Source organism: Mesoplodon densirostris, chromosome 2, assembly GCF_025265405.1.
Source record: "Mesoplodon densirostris isolate mMesDen1 chromosome 2, mMesDen1 primary haplotype, whole genome shotgun sequence".
Taxonomy (NCBI): Eukaryota; Metazoa; Chordata; class Mammalia; order Artiodactyla; family Ziphiidae; genus Mesoplodon; species Mesoplodon densirostris.
Window position 1 is genome coordinate 21731255 of NC_082662.1, and position 17799 is coordinate 21749053.

Below are 17799 nucleotides of genomic sequence, written 5' to 3' on the forward strand. Positions count from 1 at the left end.
TAAATGTAAATGGATTAAATGCTCCAAACAAAAGACACAGGCTCGCTGAATGGATACAAAAACAAGACCCATATATATGCTGTCTACAAGAGACCCACTTCAGACCTAGGGGCACATACAGACTGAAAGTTAGGGCATGGAAAAAGATATTCCACGCAAATGGAAATCAAAAGAAAGCTAGAGTAGCAATACTCATATCAGATAAAATAGACTTTAAAATAAAGAATGTTACAAGTGACAAGGAAAGACACTACATAATGATCAAGGGATCAATCCCAGAAGAAGATATAACAATTATAAATATATATGCACCCAACATAGGAGCACCTCAATACATAAAGCAACTGCTAACAGCTACAAAAGAGGAAATCGACAGTAACACAATAATAGTGGGGGACTTTAACACCTCACTTACACCAATGGACAGATCATCCAAACAGAAAGGTAATAAGGAAACACAAGCTTTAAATGATACAACAAACCAGATAGATTTAATTGATATTTATAGGACATTCCATCCAAAAATAGCAGATTACACTTTCTTCTCAAGTGCACATGGAACATTCTCCAGGATAGATCACATCGTGAGTCACAAATCAAGCCTCGGTAAATTTAAGAAAACTGAAATCATATCAAGCATCTTTTCCGACCACAACACTATGAGATTAGAAATCAATTACAGGGAAAAAAATGTAAGAAACACAAACACGGGCTTCCCTGGTGGCGCAGTGGTTGAGAGTCCACCTGCCGATGCAGGGGACATGGGTTCGTGCCCCAGTCTGGGAAGATCCCACATGCCGTGGAGCAGCTAGGCCCGTGAGCCATGGCCACTGGGCCAGCGCGTCCGGAGCCTGTGCTCCACAATGGGAGAGGCCACAACAGTGAGAGGCCCACGTACCGCAAAAAAACAAAACAAAACAAAACACACAAACACATGGAGGCTAAACAATACGTTACTAAATAACCAAGAGATCACTGAAGAAATCAAAGAGGAAATCCAAAAATACCTAGAGACAAATTACAATGAAAACACGACGATCCAAAACCTATGGGATGTAGCAAAAGCAGTTCTAAGAGGGAAGTTTATAGCAATACAAGCCTGCCTCAAGAAAGAAGAAAAATCTTGGGCTTCCCTGGTAGCACAGTGGTTAAGAATGCACTTGCCAATGCAGGGGCAGGGGTTCAAGCCCTGGCCTGGGAAGATCCCACATGCCGCGGAGCAAGTAAGCCCGTGTGCCACAACTACTGAGCCTGAGCTCTGGAGCCCACGAGCCACAACTGCTGAGCCCACGTGCCAAAACGACTGAAGCCTGCACGCCTAGAGCCTGTGCTCTGCAACAAGAGAAGCCACGACAATGAGAAGGCCATGCACCACAATGAAGAGTAGCCCCCGCTCACCGCAACTAGAGAAAGCCTGCACACAGCAATGAAGACTCAACACAGCCAAAAATAAATAAATAAATTTATTTTTTAAAAAAAAGAAAGAAACAAGAAAAATCTCAAATAAACAATCTAACCTTACACCTAAAGGAACTAGAGAAAGAAGAACAAACAAAACCCAAAGTTAGTAGAAGGAAGAAATCATAAAGATCAGAGAAGAAATAAATGAAATAGAAACAAAGAAAACAATAGCAAAGATCAATAAAACTAAAAGCTGGTTCTTTGAGAAGGTAAACAAAATTGATAAACCTTTAGCCAGACTCATCAAGAAAAAGAGGGAGAGGACTCAAATCAATAAAATTAGAAATGAAAAAGGAGAAGTTACCACAGACACTGCAGAAATACAAAGCATCATAAGAGACTACTACATAGGCTTCCCTGGTGGCGCAGTGGTTAGGAACCCACCTGCCAATGCAGGGGACACGGGTTCGAGCCCTGGTCCGGGAGGATCCCACATGCCACGGAGCAACTAAGCCCATGAGCCACAACTACTGAGCCTGCGCTCTACAGCCCGTGAGCCACAACTACTGAAGCCTGTGTGCCTGGAACCCATGCTCCGCAACGGGAGAGGCCACCACAATGAGAAGCCCACACACCGCAAAGAAGAGTAGCCCATGCTCGCTGCAGCTGGAGAAAGCCCATGCACAGCAACTGACCCAATGCAACCAAAAATAAAAAATAAATAAATTAATTAATTTTAAAAAAAGACTACTACAAGCAACTCTATGCCAATAAAATGGACAACCTGGAAGAAATGGACAAATTCTTAGGAAGGTATAACCTTCCAAGACTGAACCAGGAAGAAATAGAAAATATGAACAGACCAATCACAAGTAAAGAAATTGAAATTGTGATTAAAAATCTTCCAACAAACAAAAGTCCAGGACCAGATGGCTTCACAGGTGAATTCTATCAAACATTTAGAGAAGAACTAACACCCATCCTTCTCAAACTCTTCCAAAAATCTGTAGAGGAATGAACACTCCGAAACTCATTCTATGAGGCCACCATCACCCTGATACCAAACCCAGACAAAGATACTACAAAAAAAGAAAATTACAGACCAATATCACTGATGAATATAGATGCAAAAATCCTCAACAAAATACTAGCAAACAGAATCCAACAACACATTAAAAGGATCATACACCATGATCAAGTGGGATTTATCCCAGGGGTGCAAGCATTCTTCAATATACACAAATCAATCAATGTGATACATCATATTTACACACTGAAGAATAAAAACCATATAATCATCTCAAGAGATGTAGAAAAAGCTTTTGACAAAATTCAACACCTATTTATGATAAAAACTCTCCAGAAGGTGGGCATAGAGGGAAACTACCTCAACATAATAAAGGCCATATATGACAAACCCACAGCAAACATCATTCTCAATGGTGAAAAACTGAAAGCATTTCCTCTAAGATCAGGAACAAGACAAGGATGTCCACTCTCAACACTATTATTCAACATAGTTTTGGAAGTCCTATCCACGGCAATCACAGAAGAAAAAAAAATGAAAGGAATACAAATTGGAAAAGAAGAAGTAAAACTGTCACTGTTTGCAGATGACATGATACTATACATAGAGAATCCTAAAGATATCACCAGAAAACTACTAGAGCTCATCAGTGAATTTGGTAGAGTTGCAGGATACAAAATTAATGCACAGAAATCTCTTGCATTCCTATACACTAACAACGAAAGATCAGAAAGAGAAATTAAGGAAACAATCCCATTCACCATTGCAACAAAAAGAATAAAATACCTAGGAATAAACCTACCTAAGGAGGTAAAAGACCTGTACTCAGAAAACTATAAGACACTGATGAAAGAAATCAAAGATGACACAAACAGATGGGAGAGATATACCATGTTCTTGGATTGGAAGAATCAATACTGTGAAAATGACCACACTACCCAAAGCAATCTACAGATTCAATGCAATCCCTATCAAATTACCAGTGCCATTTTTTACAGAACTAGAACAAAAAATCTTAAAATTTGTATGGAGACACAAAAGACCCCGAATAGCCCAAGCAGTCTTGAGGGGAAAAAAACGGAGCTGGAGGAATCAGACTCCCCGACTTCAGACTATACTACAAAGCTACAGTAATCAAGACAATATGGTACTGGCACAAACCCAGAAATATAGATCAATGGAACAGGATAGACAGCCCAGAGATAAACCCATGCACCTATGGTCAGCTAATCTATGACAAAGGAGGCAAGGATATACAATGGAGAAAAGACAGTCTCTTCAATAAGTGGTGCTGGGAAAACTGGACAGCTACATGTAAAAGAATGAAATTAGAACACTCCCTAACACCATATACAAAAATAAACTCAAAATGGATTAGAGACCTAAATGTAAGACTGGATACTAGAAAACTCTTAGAGGAAAACAGGAAGAACACACTTTGACATAAATCACAGCAAGATCGTTTTTGATCCACCTCCTAGAGTAATGGAAATAAAAACAAAAATAAACAAATGGGACCTAATGAAACTTAAAAGCTTTTGCAAAGCAAAGGAAACTACAAACAAGACGAAAAGACAACCCTCAGAATGGGAGAAAATATTTGCAAACAAATCAATGGACAAAGGATTGATCTCCAAAATATATAAGCAGCTCATGCAGCTCAATATTAAAAAAAAAACCCAATCAAAAAATGGGCAGAAGACCTAAACAGACATTTCTCCAAAGAAGACATACAGATGGCCAAGAGGCACATGAAAAGCTGCTCAGCATCACTAATTATTAGAGAAATGCAAATCAAAACTACAATGAGGTATCACCTCACACCAGTTAGAATGGGCATCATCAGAAAATCTACAAACAACAAATGCTGGAGAGGGTGTGGAGAAAAGGGAACCCTCTTGCACTGTTGGTGGCAATGTAAACTGATACAGCCACTATGGAGAACAGTATGGAGGTTCCTTAAAAAACTAAAAATAGAATTACCATATGACCCAGCAATCTCACTACTGGGCACATACCCAGAGAAAACCATAATTCAAAACGACACATGCACCCCAATGTTCACTGCAGCACTATTTACAATATAGCCAGGTCATGGAAGCAACCTAAATGCCCATCGACAGACGAATGGATAAAGAAGATGTGGTACATATATACAATGGAATATTAACTCAGCCATAAAATGGAACGAAATTGGGTCATTTGTAGAGACGTGGATGGATCTAGATACTGTCACACAGAGTGAAGTAAGTCAGAAAGAGAAAAACAAATATCGTATATTAACGCATATATGTGGAACCTAGAAAAATGGTACAGATGAACCGGTTTGCAGTGCAGAAATAGAGACACAGATGTAGAGAACAAATGTATGGACACCAAGGGGGGGAAGTGGCAGGGGGGTGGGGTAGTGGTGGTGGGATGAACTGGGAGATTGGGATTGACATACATACCCGCTGTATAAAAAAATAAATTAAATAAAATTCAAAAATTCAAAAAACAAAAAACAAACCAAGATTACTTAGAGATAATGGAGATAAATCTAAAATACAGTCAGCTAAAAAAGTTGAAAATAGATGTCTCTGCAAATGTGGAAATGAGGGAAAAGGTAGTGGACTGCCTTCTATTTTCATAGAAAACCTTATAATACTTGTTATTTCTTTAAACCATGCATATGTATAACTTTTGTTTGTAAAAGAATGTAAGTTTCCTGATGGCAGGGACCATGAGAGTCTTCTATTAAAAACCCCAGGGCTCCACCTGAAGTAGGTGTTCAAAAAGTATTTGTTATTCAAGTAACTGAAGTCACCGTTCTTGAGGCCCTAAATGGCTCCTCATAAGGCACAGAATTAAGATCACAATGCTTGTGATGCCTCCAGGGACTGCAGGCAGGGTCTGTCTCCTGCAAACTCCTCTCCCCGACTCTTCCTCTAGTGCCTCGTTCAGGTGATCACATGCACATTGTTCCTTCCTGCCTCGGGAAATTTGCACTTGCTGTTCCTTCTACCTAAAAAAGCTCTCCACCACCATCACCTAGTTCTCTCCCATAAATCCGTTAGACTTCAGCTCAGATGTCACTTCCTCCAGGAGATCCTGTCTCCTATCTCCCTCTCTTCACCAGCCTGATGGGGCCATGGTGGGCCTACCCCAGGATCCCCAAGGACCTTGTAGGTTATGTTAAGGCATTTACTCTTCTATCTAGAAGAGAATAAGGAGCCACCAAAGTGTTGTTAGCCAGGAAAGATAAGATCAAATATGCTGGTAGGTCTGGGGCTCAGAGAATTATGAACAGCAGCAAGCAGCTTACTTGGGACACACATGACCCTTGCTCAACAAACAGTGGCCTCATCCTAACTCCCCAGGGTACCTCCAGTAATTCCCTATGGTAGTGTTTTCCAGAATGGGGCATGACTATCACTGGTGGCTCTAGGGATAATTTCAGTGGCATATAACCAAATATTTTTCAAAGATTAACATATTTATTTCAATGGGGATTCAGAAATAAAACTTGCATTCTAAACCCAGGATTTCATGGCTATTATTGCTTAGGACAAACTTCATGAGGTTGATACTCAATTGACTAACTAAAGCTTGGGGACTATTGCTCAGGTAAAACTCGCCAAGTACCCTGAAAATCCCTCTACATCTTTCTCTATACAACTCTCCTGCCTGAAATGTCCTTCTTACCCCCTGCTTTGGAAACTTCTACATACCCTTCAAAGTCCCAGTTGAATCCCTGCTCAGCAAAGTGGCCTTATAATTAGGGTAGGAGATTGACATGGTGGTTATAAACTAAGGCTTAACAAACATAAATTTTGAACTTTGGGTGATAATGATATATCAATGTAGGTTCACTAATTGTAACAAATGCACCACTCTGGTGTTAGATGTTGATAGAGGAAGTTGTGTGTTGGCACAGGAGGCATAAGGAAACACTGCATCTTTGCTCTATTTTGCTGTGAACCTAAAAATGCTCTAAAAAATAAAGTCTATTAAAAAAAAAAAAAAAGCCAAGGGGGGTTCCCCGGTGGCCTAGTGGTTAGGATTCTGGGCTTTCACTGCAGGGGCCTGGTTCAATCCCTGGTTGGGGAACTGAGATACTGCAAGCCCCACGGCTCGGCCAAAAAAAAAAAAAAAAAAAAAGTCAGGCCAAGGCTTAGAAATTCGATCTAGTTGTGTGACTTTGGGCAAGTTACTTAACTTCTCTGAACCTAAACTTCCTCATCTGTTGGATAAGAAAAATAGTGCCTTCCCTTAGAGGACTGTGGTGAGAATTTAATGTTATCACGCATATAAAAGTACTCAGTAAATGTCTGGCATACAGTAAGCCTTCCTAGAAGTTACCTGTTATTTTCATGAGAGTGGGGAGCCACAAATATGAGAGGGCTTTCCCTACTTATTTTAATTATTCATCTTTGTACGCCCTTCACATAGTAGATGCTTAGGAAAAGCTGGTTGGTTGTTGGAGGCCTTGCTGCCTTTGGGAGGGATCATTCTCATCCACATCTCCACACCTCCTTATTCAGTGAGCAACAAGATGCTGGCGGATAATGGGTGTCCACACTACAATCCCACGTTGTCCTGAGGAGGATTCACAGCGGCTGGAGGAAGGCTCGGCGACTGCTCCGCCGCCGCCATGGCAACTTCAACCCCATTCCTGGAACCCAGCTCGGGAGGAGCAGGGTATCGAAAGACAGTCTCCCCTAGGGCTGCTCTCCCAAGGTCTCCAGGACCTGGTCCCCCGCCCCAGCCCTGAGTCGTCTCCGGGTCCAGGCAGGCGCTGCTCCCTGCGGCCACACGGTGGCGGCGTAGAGTCGAGCTCCATGCCCCACCTGGGAAGCGCTAATGAGGCACAGCCCCAATGGTTGGGCCTCCTGCTCCCCAGCCTTGCCAGGACAGGTCACGGCATCCAGGTGAGACAGCCGTTGGGCCTAATGTCGCCTCACCTCAATACCTCAAGCTGGACCCTCGATTCCCGATACTAGGCCGGGCACTCCCAGCTCACTTGACTCGCCCTCCAACCCCGACAATCGCTCCCGGGGCCACCCCGCCCTGCCGCCAGTCCCGCGCAGCACACCTGGCGGGTACCGGGCCAGCCCTTGTTCAGATTCAGGCTCGAGCCCGCCGGACCCAGACCAAGCATATCGTCCCACTCCCAAGTGCGCCGGCCCGGAGGGAAGGAGGTGGGCGTGCGCTCGAGCTTTGTGGTCCTCACTGCCCCGACCTCCGGCCCTCTCCATTCTCTGCTTCCGCTTCCGGGCCTGCATCTCCTCCGAACTTCTCTGAACGCCGCGAACCCCCTTCCCAACACTTCGAATGCAGGTCCCAAGGACTGATAACATAGTCAGGGATTGACCTGTAGAAGGGTCGCCTTACAGACCCTGAGAGGTAAACAAGCAAAGCGCGGGCACGTGCCAGGGCGGGGCTTTGGGGCGGGGCATCAGAGGGGCGGGGCCTCAGCGCATGAGTTGCCGCGGGCCGAGGAGGTACCCGAGGCGCGCGCGGGGTGCCGGGAGTGCAAACTAAGCGGAAATGGGGCGGGGGGAGGCGCAGAACTGGGGGCGGGGCGGGCACTGGGGGTGGGTTTGAGGGAGTGCAGGGCAGACTAGACTTGGGAGCTGAATGGGCTGGCCGTGGGGTTGGGCCTGGACTGGGGGCCCAAAAGCGAGAAGGGTCTGAGTGGGGAGGGGAAGAGGAGGCAGGAACCACGCCCACTTTCTAGGTTGGGTTCTTGGAACTAGTCAGGAAATCCTGGGACTCAATCTTGGGGCTTGATCTTCTGTAGGCGATGGTTTTTATAGAGAGGGCTGATAGGGTCCCCCAAGTGGTTTTTATAGAGATGGCTGATAGGGCACCCATTTCCCCCACATTCCGGGAACTGCTCAGGCTTGTTCCCCAAGAGTTTGGGGGCTCAGCAGCTTCCTGCCTCCACACGCTGCGGGGTGGGTCCCACCCTGAGAACCCGGCAAGGCCCTGCGGTCCCTCCAGAGCCCCCCCATCTTCAGTTTCAACAAGATTGGGGGAGCGGGGAAGTCTTGGGCGCCACAGGCCACATACATCTAGAAAGATCTTCAGGCCCCAGGGCCTTCTCTTGCCCCTGCCCTCTTCTCTGCTCCAGCAAACCTTCTCTCCTTAGCAGAGGTATTAGAAGGGTCCCCATGGGGAGAAAGGGAGCAATTTCAACTGGCTCCCTTCTATTGCAGTCTGCAAAACAGGACGTGGGGGCAGGGGGGAGCTTTCGAGGGCTGAAGATGGGGTGCCCTGTTTACCCTTCCTGCCCAGCCTAGTGGCTGGCAGGAGCTCACCCGGCTCAGCGATAGGACTTAGGTGCGCAGAATCTTGGGGTCCTTCGTTTGTCTGGTGCTGTGTTCTGCCGTGGGCCTGGGAAACACACGGGAAACCCTACCTGCCTGTTTTTTCCCCCCTTTCAGTGTTTTTCTTTTATGTAAAAGTAATTCATGCGTCTTATTTTTTTTTAATTAAAACCTTACAAAAATATGGATTTGAAAAATGAAAAACACTCATCTTCACTGGTGAGATAGCTGCGGTTTTTCTTATTTGTAGCATACTATATATATGTATATATAAAGGGGGTCACACCACATATTGTTTTGCAACTTGCTGTATACTGTGGACATTTTTTCGTGTCATTATTTATAGAGATACCCCATTTTTAAGGAGTTCATAATATTCCAGAATATGGGTACCCCATAATTCATTTGATCTTCTACTGATAAACATTTAATCTTAGGCCTGTGTTTATAATGATCTTTATGTTGTTTTATTTTTACAAGTATGTACTTATTGTAAAATTTTTAAAATACTGATAAAGGCAAAAAATATGGATAAAGACAAAATAAAGTTCACCATATTCCTACTATCTACAGGTAACTAACTCCTTTATTTTGTAAGCTACACTTTATGGAACGCTTGCTATATGCCAGATACCATGCTAAGTCATTCACGGAACAGCAATCTGAGGTTTGGAGAAATGTCTCCAGTGAGGCTTGCCCAAGGTCACACAGCTAGAAAGTGGCAGAGCCAGGACCTGGACCCAACTTTATCTGATTCCAAAGCTTTGCTGGCATCTTCCTGTTAACATTCGGGTGTCTTTCCTTCCAATCTTTTTTTTTTTTTTTTTCCAGGCATCAGGACAAAAATACTCACATGTAAATATGCACTGCTTTTCCTCCTTCCCAGGCTTAGGAGCCTTTGTAAGGAGGGCAGAGGGAGAGGAATAGACCTAAGCAAAAGAGTGGAGAGACCTGGAGGAATTTCCTCCCAGTCCCAATCAGGAAAAGCTGCTTCTGAGAGAAGGGAGGGGAGTGAGGGAGCTGGCAGAGTTTGGGTGGTCAAGAATTTGGAAAAAGAGAAAGAAGGAAGAGGTTTGGGGAGCTGTTGTAATGGTGTGGAACTTGGAGGAAGAGAGATTTAGGAGGATTCTGAAAGGCTGTCTTGCCGTGAGCTGTGCCGTGTGATCCCTTTGCAGTGTCCTCCAGAGACCTTCGGTAAAGACTTTTGTTTCCTGTCAGTGCTTTTTGGAGTTGGATCGATTTCTTTTGGCGAAGAGGGAGCAAATAAAAGACCAGCTTTCTTCAGGTTCGCGTGCATTTTTTGTAATTTTTCTTTTATGAAAATGAAATAGCCTCTCTGCCTTTGCTCACTCAGTACCCTCCCCCTAGAATGCCCTGCCTTTCCCATGTCCTTCTCCATTTCCCTCATCCTCCAAGGTCCACCTCTCTCCACCTCTTTCCCCTCCTTCTGTTGGCCCTAGCTCTTTGCAAGTCCTTCATTATACCCCAAATCAGGACAGATGACTGGCCGCCTATTGATAGGCCATATTGAGGAGGAATTTTGCCAGCACCGGAATCTCCCTGATTAAAAGAAACTGTGCTGGTTTGTTGGCTTTAGAAATCTCTTTGTGTCAAGTGGAGTACCCTTGCACCAGTTATAATTCCCAGGGGAAGACTCTAAACACTTCTACCCATTTCCTCTTGGTATCTGAGTAGTCAAGGAAGACACAATGCAGTCAAGCACCAGATGGAACAACGCTTTAGTCACGTAGAGAAGAGACAGTAGGATCAGCTTCAGTAGTGGGTGTTGGTCCCTCATTGCCGGGGGATCTCTCCCGGTGATCAACACAGGGCACTTCACCTATGCTCACCCTTCTTGTGCCATAGTGGAAGGACCCTATCCCCTCCAAGAGGAGGACAGATAATAACCATGGGGTTGGCTAGATGCCATATGACCGACATGCTTTAAGCAGAGACAAAAGAGTACTCATGACACCTGAAACAAGGAAAGATACTCCCACACAAGGTGATAAATCCAGCCCAGGCTGTGTGGGCTCTTTATCTCTTGGTTAGGAAGTGTTCCAGGCTCAGGGCCCATTCTTACATGATTGAGTAAGGGTCAAAAAACTGCAGGCATGAGACTGTCTTTCTCAACAGTTGGCCATCATGACTCTTGTTTCCCTCTTTGTTTTGGCTGCTAAGAAGCTCAGAACTATTCTATTTCTGGATCTGTATTTTCTCTTTGTCCTAATTTTCTTAATTTTAAGCCTTAAAAAAACATTTTGTTATGGAATATTTCAAACACATGAAAGTAGAGAGAATGTAATAAACTGTTATGTACCTGTAACCCATCCTCAATAATTATCAACATTTTGCCAATCTTGTTTCATTTACCTCCCCACTTTTCCCTCCCTCTGAAGTATTATAAAGCAAATCCCAGATATCATATCATTTCACTGGAATTTCTTCAGCATATATCTCTAAAAGATAGGGCTTTTTCAAATATAACTACAATGCCACTATCATACCTAACAAAATACAAATTCCCTAAAATCATTTAATACCTAGTTCATGTTCACATCTCTTTAATAGTTGGTTTGTTCCAATAAGAACTCAAATAAGGCTCACACATTTCATTTGGTTGATATGTGTCATAAATAACTTTTCATCTATAACAGTTTCACTTTTTTCTTTCTTTTTTCATGCTATTTATTTGTAAAGGAAACCAGAGCATTTGCCCTGTAAAGGTTCCCACATCCCAGAAGATTTGGCTGATTGCTTCCTGATGGTGTAGTTTAACTTGTTCTTCTGTCTCTTGTATTTCCAGTAAACTGAAAGTTAGATCTAGAGCTTGATTAGATTCAGGTTTAACGTCTTTAGCAAGAATACCTTATCGGCGATGGTGCGGTCTACTTATTATCATGTCTCATCTAGTGGCACATATTTAGTTGAAATATTTTTATTGATTGATCCATGGTTTCAGGGCTCTTGGCCTGCTCTTTTCATTATAGAATTCCCCATCAACCTTTTTTTTTTTTGCGGTACGCGGGCCTCTCACCGCCGCGGCCTCTCCCGTTGCGGAGCACAGGCTCCGGACGCGCAGGCCCAGCGGCCATGGCTCACGGGCCCAGCAGCTCCGTGGCACGTGGGATCCTCCCGGACCGGGGCACGAGCCTGTGTCCCCCGCATCGGCAGGCGGACTCCCAACCACTGCGCCACCAGGGAAGCCCTCCCCATCAACCTTCTATCTGTTGGTTTTAGCATCTGCTGATGATCCATTATTTCATTAGGTGTTGCAAAATGGGGACCGGGCCCTGGCAGTGAAAGCGCCAAGTCCTGGACTGCCAGGGAATTCCCCATGACTTTCTAATTCTGTCATTCTTTTTTTTTTTTTTTTTTGGCCACGCCCAGCAGCATGTGGGGTCTTAGTTCCCTGACCAGGGATAGAACCCGAGCTCCCTGCAGTGGAAGCACGGAGTCATAACCATTGGACCACCAGGGAAATCCCTCTGTCATTCTTTTTGCATTCATTAGCTGGAATTCTTCCATAAAGAACAACTTTTCAATAAAAAATATTGTAAAAAATAAAATTAAATTACAAAAATAATTAAAAAATAAAACTTAAATGAAAAAATAAAAGAACTTTTCCTCATTCATTATTTGATTTTCCTGAAATAGTTTGTACAAGAAAGATAGGATAAATGCTTGATTCCTTTAATGTATTTTTACAAATTGCCTGAATTCCTTTGTGGAACAAGGTGTTAAAAAAAAAAAAGGCAAGCAGAGTAGTGGAACGGAAAGAGCACAGGTCTTGGACTCGGACAGAATCCTGATTCCATCACTTCTTACCTGTGTAACCTTGGGCCATCCATCTGAGCCTCAGTTTCCTTAACTGCAAGTTGGGGACCAATATCCTCAACTTCCCCAAACTTTCAGTAGAATCATTTCCAGGCCTAGATCAAGCAATTCCTTGTATAGGAAGTAAAATACAGTCACTGTGGAAAATTTAGAGGATGCAGATAAACACAAAGCATATAGAAGCTTTGTGAAAAGCTTCTAGCATATGCTTGGCCTATAGTCAGTACTTCTGACAGCTCCGGCTTGACTCTCGGGCTGCCCTGTGTTAGAATCCTTCTGGAAGAGAGTAAATTTAGCCCCAGAGACTCCAGCCTCAGTCCAAGAGAATCCTAGTAAGAGTCAGAGAGGGTGTTTTGGGGAGAGAGCAGGAGGTGGATTCCTCTGGTCTTACGTCAAGAGCTAGTGAACTGAAGTTAGACCTACCACAAGCTTGCAGTGAGATCCTGGGAGAGTCACTTAACCTCCCAAGCAACAGTTTCTCACATGTAATATAGAGGTTGTCAAGGCTGACCTGCCAGAGTCGTTGGGAGGGCCACCTGAGATGTTGATGTGGAAATGCCCACTTTGGAGGCAAAAATTGGGCGGTGCTCAGCAAATAGGAGTTAGCTTGATCTGTCTGGGAACTCCCTTTCTGAGCTCCCATCGAGTGTAAAGTTACAAGTGTCTCTTATCACTGAAGGGCTGTGTGAGGCCTGGCTTGGAGCCCAGGCTCCAAATGCTGTGTGAATTGGGTAAACCTCTTCCTCTCCGGGGCTTGGATTCTTCCATCTGTGAGATGACCAGATTAGGAGTCCAAATCTAAATGCCCCCAGGAGCAGACAGGTAGCAAGTGAATGAAATGGGGGAGGCAGTGAGATAATAGTGGGTGGTGGAGACTGTGGTGACCTGATGAGCTTGCTTTATCTGAGAGAGGCTGCCACTCCATTCTGCTGATGGCCACAAAACTGGAATGTGAACCCAGGTGGCCTTTTTTATTTTTTAAAATAAATTTATTTATTTATTTTTGGCTGCGTTGGGTCTTCCTTGCTGCACGCGGGCTTTCTCTAGTTGCAGTGAGCGGGGGCTACTCTTCATTGCGGTGCGTGGGCTTCTCATTGTGGTGGCTTCTCTTGTTGCGGAACATGGGCTCTAGGCGTGCGGGCTTCAGTAGTTGTGGCATGCGAGCTCAGCAGTTGTGGTGCTCGGGCTTGGGTGCGACATGTGGGATCTTCCCGGACCAGAGATCAAACCTGTGTCCCCTGCATTGGCAGGTGGATTCTTAACCACTGCGCCACCAGGGAAGTCCCTGGCCTGACTTTTAAAGAGGCTGGAAAGCTGTATCTTAAATTTTCTTCTTCCTTTTTTTTTTTTTTTTAATACCTTCTTTTTACAAAACGTCTGTCCAGGGCTGACTTTCAATAGATCCCAGCGAGGGAGCTGCTCTGTTATCTAGGAAACCCTGACCCAGAAGCAGGTCATCTATGAATGGTTTAGCACCAGGTACCCCCACCAACGTGTGCTGTGTGACAGGTGAGGGGGCTGCTGCCTTTCTGGCCGCGCCCCGTGTCCCAGGACCAAGGGGTCTCCCAACCCGACCCCAGTCCAGAGGGGCTGCGGAATGCACTGTGCTGTATTTTTAATTTTAAATTAAAGTGATGGCAAGTTATTTGAGATATTTAGCAGCCCGTATGGACTAAACAAAATGTAAAGTAGGGTTAAGAGCATGGATTCTAAAGTAAGAGAAGTTCATGCACCAGCTTTACCACTTAATTAACTGTATGTCCTTGAGCAAATCATTTAGCTTCTCTGTGCCTCACTTTTCTTATCTGTAAAATGGGGGTAATTATTGCATCTACTTCACGTGATTGTTGTGAGGATCACATAAGCAAGGACAGGACTAGGGTGAGGTTAACAGAATGAGGTTAATGAGGAATCATCTTGGGTGCAAAATTTAAGGGGGTGCCAAAAAAACTCAACAATCAAGATATATTTTCAAAAGTTAAAAGTAATGCAAAAAAAAAAAAAAAAATCGGGCTTCCCTGGTGGCGCAGTGGTTGAGAGTCCGCCTGCCAATGCAGGGGACACCAGTTCGTGCCCCGGTCTGGGAGGATCCCACATGCCGCGGAGTGGCTGGGCCCGTGAGCCATGGCCGCTGAGCCTGCGTGTCCAGAGCCTGTGCTCCGCAACAGGAGAGGCCACAACAGTGAGAGGCCCACATACCACAAAAAAAAAAAAAAAAAAAAAAAAAAAATCCATGATGACCAAAATAGCAACATTTTAAGTGAAGACAGGATATGACCTTGCACTTGTGTGACTTGGCCTTAACTCACCTCACCCTAATCCTGGGTCTGTGGGGTCCTGGCTTTATTCTTTTTTTTTTTTTTGCGGTACATGGGCCTCTCACTGCTGTGGCCTCTCCCGTTGCAGAGCACAGGCTCCGGACGCGCAGGCTCAGTGGCCATGGCTCACGGGCCCAGCCGCTCCGCGGCATGTGGGATCTTCCCGGACCGGGGCACGAACCCGTGTCCCCTGCATCGGCAGGCGGACTCTCAACCACTGTGCCACCAGGGAAGCCCCTGGCTTTATTCTTAAAATAGGATGGTACACAAGGAGAACACCCATCCTACCTCCAGGCCCAGTGGTTCACGGGTAAGAGAGAGAAAGCATTAGACTTTGTTCACTGCCACATCACCAGCACCTACAATGGTGCCTCACACATGGTAGGATCTTAATCAATATTTGTTGAATGGGGAAAAAATTGGGATGATACATGTCCAACCTTAGAACAGTGCCTGGCACCAAGTAGGTGCTCAATAAAAAAATAATGATGGTTATGATTGAGAAGATAATGATGTCCTATTCTGTCTTTAAGCCAATGGTGAACCTAGTGTGTTTGACACCCAGAATGTGGTTTTTTTTTTTCAAGTTATCAAATTTTATTTTTCTTGAATTTCTTCTTAGATTTTCTGGTAATGTAAAAAACATGTTTTTAAATTTTTATTTTTATTGGAGTATAGTTGATTTACAATGTGTTAGTTTCAGGTATACAGCAGAGTGATTCAGTTATACATATACATATATTAATTCTTTTTTAGATTCTTTTCTCATATAGGTTATCACAGAATATTGAGTAGAGTTCCCTACTGCTATACAGTAGGTTCTTGTTAGTTATATATATATAAGAGATCATCTTTTTAATCCCAACATGACAAGAATTATCTTCAATAATAATCATGAAATAAAACAAATAATAATAATGGCAGAAAAGCAACAGAGACAGTAAAAACTTGCTTTTATTGAACTTCATATATATACTCAGACCAATAAAATTTTTAAAATAAAATAAAAATTATAGTACAAATGGGAAAAAAGTAAAGGACTAATAGTTTATGGTTATATTAATGTATTTTTTTAACAAAAAGGTACATACACACACATGAAGAAATGCCTCTAAAAGAGGCAACTTGGCAGGTTCAGAGAATGACTTGCCCAGAGAATGAGAGAACTACAGTAACAGTCTTACAATCACTGTGCTATCGCCATTGATTTCAAATCTGCTGTTTAAACGCAGGGACATGGGGACATGAACGCTCCTGATGTGAGCTCCAATGATGCTGACCTGCTATGAGCTCTCAAACTGAAGGTATATGTTGGCGCCAGTTGTGTAACTGGGAGTTCTTCAAATTAACTTCCATGTAGAATATGTTATTTATTAAAGGTTAGGTGATAAAATGTACTAATTTGAAATATATATATATATATATATATATATATATATATAATAATCGCGGCAATTATTTAGAACTTAGACCAAGAAAGATCTCTTCAGGAGGGAGGATTTTATCACCAAAGACATTGTTTAGAATTGCCAGGGCACAGTGATAAAAAAAGCAGACCCACCCAGTTTCATTAATGTTTTAAACTTCTCTACAGAAAATGCATGCCTTATTTCTTGCACATGGAGGACTGGCCACCACCCTTAACTGATTCACCTCTGCCTCAGGCCATCAGTTTCCTATCTCTGGATGAGACAGTCCAAAAGGCCCTTCCAAAGCTGACACTGCACTACTTTCTAATTCTGGCTTTGCAAGCTATTTCAAGCGATGTGACCCTGGGTAAGTCAGGTTATTTCTCCAAGTCTCTGTTTCCGCATCTGTGAAATGGGAACAATAACCCCAAGCCATGCCTTACCCCATAAGGGCTCCATGAGGTAGTGTGGGAGAAGACTTTTTGTAAAGAAGGAGGCACTGCATACAACTGGCAGGAACACAGGTGGCAGGCCTTGATGACAAAGGTGATGATGTTCCTCTGAAGTCATAAACAAGTTGTTCCTAGATTGAGGATCTGGGTTAGGGGAAGGGGAACCAGCAGGTGCTGGACTTTGCAAATCACTGACAGTGACTTTTTTCTTCCAGGAAAAGTCTTGATCCTCTTGGCCCAGAAGCAGGGGGCTGATCACAATGACCCCAGTTCCTCTGCTGCTGTATTACAACCCAGCTGGATGGAGCACTTCCCTTCCAGGGGAAGGTGGCTGAGGCAGAAGCAGGGTGTGAGAAACTACAGATGCCAGCTGGCTCTTGTCCTCAGAAGCACTCTGAAATTAGTTTACCTGCTTGTTTAACCAAAGAGAAAGTAAGTTCCTAGAGCAGGGGTTAACAACTTTTTTTCTGAAGAGCCAGCTAGTAAACATTTTAGGCTTTCTCAGCCATATGGTCTCTGTTGCAACTACTCGACTCTGCTGTTGTAGTGTGAAAGCAGCCCTAGACCATACGTAAACGGAGCGTGGCTGTGCTCCAATAAAACTTTATTTATGGATACTGAAATCTGAATTTCATATAATTTTTGCACATTATGAAATATTCTTTTGATTTCTTCAATCATTTAAAGATGTAAAAGCCATTCTTAGCTCATAGGCACATAAAAAGAGGCCAGATTTGGCCCACAGGCCGTTCATAGTTTACCCACCCTTATTCTAGAGGGCAGAGACCCTCTCTGTGTATTCCTTTGCTGTGTCCACAGTGCCCAGAACAGTGCCTGGCACCTAGCTGCCCATAAGTATCTGTTGATGACCAACTGCTTCCTCTTCTGCCCCTCTACCTCCGATTCCATTCCCATCTCTTGCTGCTACTATATCCACCTCTACTTCCAGCTCCCATTCTCTGTAACCAGCAGCAACAAGCTTCTGTTCCCCCGACCCCGTCCCGGTCTCCAGGTCAGTGGAGGAGCCCACTGGCTAGTTCTCCA

At 44.0% G+C, this 17799-nt stretch overlaps 1 long non-coding RNA gene across 1 annotated transcript; it reads left to right on the forward strand.

The window, feature by feature from the left end:
• The first annotated feature begins 7707 nt into the window (after positions 1 to 7707).
• Positions 7708 to 17341, forward strand: LOC132478210 (uncharacterized). The gene is made up of 4 exons (XR_009530374.1): positions 7708 to 7813; positions 16127 to 16198; positions 16489 to 16670; positions 16971 to 17341. It is a non-coding gene; the product is annotated as an uncharacterized LOC132478210 (long non-coding RNA).
• Positions 17342 to 17799: the final 458 nt, after the last annotated feature.